The following is a 7,370-nucleotide window of genomic DNA, read 5'->3' on the forward strand; positions in this document are numbered from 1 at the left end:
GTATCTTTGGACAATGCTGACTTCCTCGGCTAAGAAAGAGAGATGAGCACTGCCCTCTAGAGCACGTGTGTTAAACTTGCTGCGTCACATAGCTGTCAAGTGATGTTTCCCAGTGTTTTCCCCCTTCGTGGACTTGGGGTGTGTGTGGCCTGTGCGTGACACATCCACCCCATGGGTTGCCAGTTTGACACCCCTTCCCTAGAATTAGATGTGACTGGACAGGAGAAATCTGGAGGGAGATTAGGGTGGATGGTGGGAAGGAGCTGCATTACTTTGACTTCTGGGAAATGGGGGTTGTCCAGTAGTGGGGTTCAAATAATTTAACAACCGGTTCTCTGCCCTAATGACCGGCTGTGTAGGTGTGGCTCGGTAGTCATGTGACCGTGTGGGTGTGGCCAACTCAACGTCACTCACGTTGATGGGCGCTTCACATTAGCTGTTACAATGTAATAAGGTTTAACCCAGAGGTTCCCAATCTTTTTTGCCCGCGGCTCCCCCGGAAATCTGACCTGCAACTGCGCATGCGCACCAGACATGCCCGCGGCTCCCCGGAAATCCGACCTGCAACTGCGCATGCGCACCAGACGCCCCAGAAATGGCGCATCAGCGCCGGACCATGAAGCGCCAGATATTCATGCGCCCCCATGACGATATCGCGGCTCCCTGGGGAGCCGCGGCTCACAGTTTGGGAATCACTGGTTTAACCAGAGAGGCAGTTTCTGTAAGCAGGGCAATAAAGATTAGGCTAGAAACAACACTAGAATGTTTCCTTCCTGCCTTCCTTGCAGGATTAGCCCTGTAAAGTGGGAAAAAAAAACAAAATAAGATTTCTTCCAACAACCGGTTCTCCGAACCACTTAGAAAGTTAATAATATATTTGTATTATATTGTATATAATATACAAATGGATGAAGACTATTGCTTGACATAGTGTAAGCCGCCCTGAGTCTTCGGAGAAGGGCGGGATATAAATGCAAAAAATAAATAAATAACTGGTTCTCCTGAATAGGTGCAAACTGGCTGAATCCCACCACTGGGGTTGTCCATCTGTGTCTCAATATATTCCCCAAATTCCACATGTTCTCCCAGCCCCTCAAATGTAAGTGTTTCGTCTTCCATGTTCTGCAACATAATTGGTTATCCAGATTCTTGGCAGATTGGCATATTATTTTCTATTCTGACCTACCTTGAACAACTGAAACCTACTTAGGGGTGGCTCTAACTGGAATGCTTGATCAAACAATGAGGATAAATAATAGAAATCAGAGATTAAATGTGGGATATTAGATAGAACATATAGCATGTATGCTACTATTTCTATTCCTTGCAGCTTTTTCTTTCTGGCCAAGTTAAAAATTCCCCGGTCCTATGGAGGTCAAGTACCATATTTTTCAGTGTATAAGATGCACCGGAGTATAAGACGCACCTTAATTTTGGGAGAGGAAAACAAGGAAAAAAAGAATTCTGCTTAGCAGAGTCATACCAGTCTACTTGCCTTTTTTTGGCAGGCACCAGTCTACTTTCTTTGAAAATAGAGGCATCGGTCTACTAGCCGCCTACAGCGCTGATCAGCTGTAGTGCGGCACTTTGAAGCGCCACGGCAGATGCAAGACCATTTTCATGAGGACACTTGGCTGTGCAACACACAGAGGCCGACAACCTCTGATGGGTGGGGGGCGGCAGGTGGATGTGGCTACATTTGGTGCATAAGACACACCCAGATTTTCACTCTCTTTTTTGGGGTAAAAAGGTGCATCTTATACACCGAAAAATATGGTATTTTCTGTCCATAGGTAGAGTCAACAGGACTCTAACAAAATGTCAGACTTTTGGCAATTATTTGAATGCAAACACAATTCTTTTTGAAGCTTGACTCTTGCCAAAGTTCTCCTTAACAGTATTTATTGAGATGAAAAGATGAAAAGAATTCCAGCAGCAAAGCTACTTCCTACTTCGAACAATTTATACCAGGTTGATTAGGGCAAAACCGATGATATTGTTTTATTTTGAAGTTTTAATTTAATTTCTAATAATAATATTCCTATCATTTTGTGGATGGGATGATCTTTTCTCTGACGTTGGAGATCAACCTTGGATCAACCATTAAGCGAAATAAACTTTGGGCTCCAAGCAGTGGTGTGTTTCAAATTTTTTTACTACAGGTTCTGTGAGCGTGGCTTGGTGGGCATGGCATGGCTTGGTGGGCATGGCAGGGGAAGGATACTGTAAAATCCCCATTTCCTCCTGATCAGCTGGGACTTGGGAGGCAGAGAATAGATGGGGATGGGGCCAATCAGAATTTTTACTAACGGTTCTCCGAAGTACTCAAAATTTCCGCTACCAGTTCTCCAGAACTGGTCAGAACCTGCTGAAACCCACCTCTGGCCCCATGGAAATGGGGAGAACACACTTCCCCCCCCAGCCATCATGCCCTTAGCTCTTTCACAGCTATGCTTAACTTAAAAGTTTTTCATAATTGCCGTTATCTGAAGTGTTTCATTTTAAAATGAAACGTTTCATTTTAATCAGCCATGGTAAAAACATGTTTTCTTTGGCATGGTGAGTGGACAAAATTTAAAAGTTTGGTTTGAAGGTGTCACATATCACATTTTTTTTTGTCTCATGGTGTGACATCTTCACTTCCATGGAAGAATACCATTGTTGGGTTGTATTTAAGGCATCAATCAGTTGGCCTTAATCCAGGTTTGAAGGATATGCATGCAGCCAGATGATTACAAAACAGCCATTAGAATCTTTATGCCTATGGGAACCTATACTTACTGTAATTATCATAATGTCAAATACAAGGTGATTTTGCATTATTGGTTTATTTAATTTTAGGAGAATTAGAGTGGGCTAGTGGAGTATTTGTGATGCTGTAATCTTCAGTGTTTCAGTGTCTTGTTTTCCACAAAAAACAGAGCCAACAACTGCAAAGGAATGAGGGGCCAACAAGTACACCGACTCTTTGAAATCTCTCTGGAAAGGAGAGGATAGGAGATCACCCACAAGCACTCCAGACAGCTGCTCCTTATGAGGAAGCCTCAAGATAGTCATCCTCAGTGTTTAGAGTTGGCAGACAGAGGAATAGCCATATTCAAACGTGGTGGGCGTGGCCAGCTCAATGTCATTCATCAAGGCTCTGTTTTCTGCCATGATAGCCTCCTGCAGCCCTCTGCCAGCAAAAATGGCAGGGACAGGGAGGCCGCGGGTGGCCCTCCTGAGCTCCATTTTTGCTGGAAGAGGCACCGCGGTCTGGTCTTTTGCTGTTTCCAGGGCGACCTCACAGGCCAGATCTAAGCACCCTGTGGGCGGGATCCGGCTCGTGGGCCTTGAGTTTGACACCCCTGAGTTACAGTCTTAGAAATCTTTGGATACACATATTTGTTAACTCCAGATGAGTTTCTTTTAATCCTGAGTTAAAGAAATTTTAAATACAAATTTATTTTTTTCTGGAATAACCAGCAAAAGGGGGATCAAAGCTTTCTAAAATCAAAGTTATTCGCAAAATCAAAGTTGCAAACAGACTAAGGGTCCAGACAAATTTGAAATAAGATTTTGGATTTAATTATAGACAGTCTTTCATATTTTTTCTTTCTTTTTCTCCACCTTCTATTCTTTATGTTTTTATACTTTTAAAATTTGTATTAATTTTTTCTGTTGTAATTATAATATTGGAAAGAAAGAATTACTATTAAAAAAAAATCAGAGGAGCTTAGGTGGACATCTACAAGAGGGAGGAGCTTTATTTGTGGTGCGTAAGGGTATGTCGGAAGGACCTTAGGAGGGAGGGTGAAGAGAAGATTGGAGTTGAGCGTCTCTGAGGAGGCATTCCATAAATGCCACCTATAATGGCGGAGCAACAGGTACAGAACAAATCCTGAAAGTTGGAGATTTGTACGGCAGCATACATAGCACTCTCTCCCTCTCATTTGATTCCACAATAACAACAATTTGGTTGGTTTCAGGTCAGTGGTGGGTTTCAAACTACCAGTTCTGTGGGTGTGGCTTGGTGGGGGTGGCATGGCTTGGTGGGCATGGCAGGGGAAGGATACTGTAAAACAGGGGTAGTCAACCTACCACCCACTTTTGTATCTCTGTTAGTAATAAAATTTTCTAACCGCCCACCAGTTCCACAGTAATGGGCCGTGTATCGTCGTCTGCGCATGCCTGTCGCGCATCATGGATTTTTTTGGGGGGGCGCTGGCTACCAGCTCTGCTTGTCTGGGTAGTGTGGGGGGAGATGCGCGAGCTATTCTGGGACGAGGCTCTTTTGTTTGCGGTCACACTATAGCGCCATTTAGTTTCACTTACGTAACATGAACTAAACTTATGCGCGGGCGATACAAATAGTATATTTTCAGAAATTTAAATCATCACAGGGAATTTTATGAAAACCTAATGAAAATGTTTTTAAATAATGCTATAATTTTTTTTTAAAAAAAAAGTCAATTAAATTTAAAAAAGGAACATCCTTCAATATCGGACAAAACCCCTACTGCCCACCATGAAAGCTGGAAAACCCACTAGTGGGTAGTAGGGACCAGGTTGACTACCACTGCTGTAAAATCTCCATTCCCTCCCCACTCCAGGGGAAGGTTACTGTAAAATCTCCATTCCCTCTGCACTCCAGGGGAAGGTTACTGCAAAATCCCCATTTCTTCCCAATCGGCTGGGACTTGGGAGGCAGAGAATAGATGGGGTTGTTTTTTTTTACATTTATATCCCGCCCTTCTCCGAAGACTCAGGGCGGCTTACAGTGTATAAGGCAATAGTCTCATTCTATTTGTATATTTTTTTTACAAAGTCAACTTATTGCCCCCCCAACAATCTGGGTCCTCATTTTACCTACCTTATAAAGGATGGAAGGCTGAGTCAACCTTGGGCCGGGCTTGAACCTGCAGTAATTGTAGGCTACTGTGTTCTAATAACAGGCTTCTTAACAGCCTGAGCTATCCCGGCCCCTGATTGGGTGGGGCCAATCAGAATTTTTACTACCGATTCTCTGAACTACTCAAAATTTCTGCTACCGGTTCTTCAGAACTGGTCAGAACCTGCTGAAACCCACCTCTGCTTTGTATGCAATTTTCGTTTCTGCTATAAGAACTAAATGGCTGCCTTTTTTATTCTGGCTTGGAAAAACATAAAATTTACACTGAAGAGAAACAGAAGTAAAAGCCATAAGAGAGATTGGACAATGGGAAAAGTACTCTTTCAGTACTTGATTGTAGAACATTGCTGAAGTCCAGTGTAAAGGCAGGACACCAAATTAGGAGAGGCTGCTGTAAAGGATGGCAACCCCCCCCCCCAAAAAAAAAAGAAGAGTAAAATTTCATATCTTAGACAGACTCCAGGACCAGGCAAGTAGCCCATTATTTACCATTAACGTCTTTTTAAAAAGAGAAAGAAATCAGACCTTTAAAAAAGAAAAAAGCAGCAAAACCTGCCTGCCTGCCTCCCCTGGCTCTGGTTCTAAACATCTTGTCATCTAATAATCTTGTGAAGCTATCCAGGTGCAGATTGTTGGCTTCTTCAGGCCTGTCCACAGGCAGCCAGTGTGTGTGTGTGTGTGTGTGTGTTAAAATGCTATGCTGACTATCCCCCAATCCCTTAGTCACAAAGCTTCCCGGGTGACTTGGGGCCATTTTCTCCTTCTCAGCCCAACTGTTAGGAGATGACCAGGCTGAGGGAGAGGGTGGGGTCAAGCGCGTCATTAGTTGGTAGTACTGTCAGAACTTTAATATCAACATATATTTTATTCTTTATCCTGTTTTCATTTTCCCTTCAAACATTAACTGATTCCACAATGGGCTGAGAGTCAAGAGTCCCCACTAGATAATTAACAGCTGAAACTAAATTAATCAGGTAAAAACAAACAGGGAAGGGAGGGGGAATCCTTTACCCAAACTTCCTCAAACACTCCTCCCCCACCCCCCAAGTTACCCAGGCCTAATCCACATACTAAGGACAAGGTCTGTAAACACAAACAAATTAGGCTTCCCAGAAGAACTGCATATCTGCTGGGAACAAGAATACAAATCTACACATACAGAGACACAAACACACACACAGGGAGAGAGAGAGAGAGAGAGGGAGAGAGGGAGGGAGAGACCCCTCAAGTGTCACCCTTGAATCAGCACATAGACACTTGCACACCCCAGACAAGCTCCCCCTATATAAGTCTGCCTCTGTACTTCATTTCTCTGCAGCTGCTCCTAAAAGCAAACTGTTTGCTTTTAGGAATAAATATTTCTTCTTTCCTCGTAGCTGTCTGCATCTCATATTTATTTATTTATTTATTTATTTATTTATTTATTTATTTATTTATTTATTTATTTATTTATTTATTTATTTATTTATTTATTTATTTGGACCTTAAATCATTCTTCTGACAAGGAACTTTGCACTGACAAGAGATCTAAATCCAGGCTTCCTTAGTACAGAATTTAGTTGATCGTTATTTGTCACTAATTTGCCTTGACTGTTAGTCGTTCAGATTCTTGTTTAGAGACAGCATGGAATAAACTTGTACTCGTTGTACTCAACCCTGATTCCCAATTTCTTGCACCTGAAACAGAGGTGGGTTTCAGCAGGTTCTGACCAGTTCTGGAGAACTGGTACCGGAAATTTTGAGTAGTTCGGAGAATTGGTAGTAAAAATTCTGATTGGCCCCACCCCCATCTATTCTCTGCCACTCAAGTCCCAGCCAATTGGGAAGAAATGGGGATTTTGCAGTAACCTTCCCCTGGAGTGGGGTGGGAATAGGGATTTTACAGTAACCTTCTCCTGGATTGGGGAGGGAATGGGGATTTTACAGTAACCTTCTCCTGGATTGGGGAGGGAATGGGGATTTTACAGTAACCTTCTCCTGGATTGGGGAGGGAATGGGGATTTTACAGTAACCTTCTCCTGGATTGGGGAGGGAATGGGGATTTTACAGTAACCTTCTCCTGGATTGGGGAAGGAATGGAGATTTTACAGCATCCTTCCCCTGCCACGCCCACCAAGCCACACCCACCAAGCCATGCCATATCCACCAAGCCACGCCCATATAACCGATAGTAAAAAAATTTGAAACCCACCACTGGTACAAAGTGGTGGGTTTCAAATTCCAGTGTCTTGAAAACAGAAATATAGGCTTGTGTGTGTTTGTGGAATCGCACAGTGCTTATTTTGTGCCATGGTTTTTAATATTTCAATACTAGAAAGGCTGAACATGTGGGGGCCTTGGTGCTCTCTGAGCTTGGTTGTTTTCTTGCAAATGCTTCCTTACCAAATTAGGTAACCTCTTCCATTAGAATCTGGCTGTACGGAAAGGGTGGGTTTTACAGTATATATAAGGCATAGTCAATAAATTTATATATTTACTT

This window comes from Ahaetulla prasina, chromosome 2 (genome assembly GCF_028640845.1).
Source record: "Ahaetulla prasina isolate Xishuangbanna chromosome 2, ASM2864084v1, whole genome shotgun sequence".
NCBI lineage: Eukaryota > Metazoa > Chordata > Lepidosauria > Squamata > Colubridae > Ahaetulla > Ahaetulla prasina.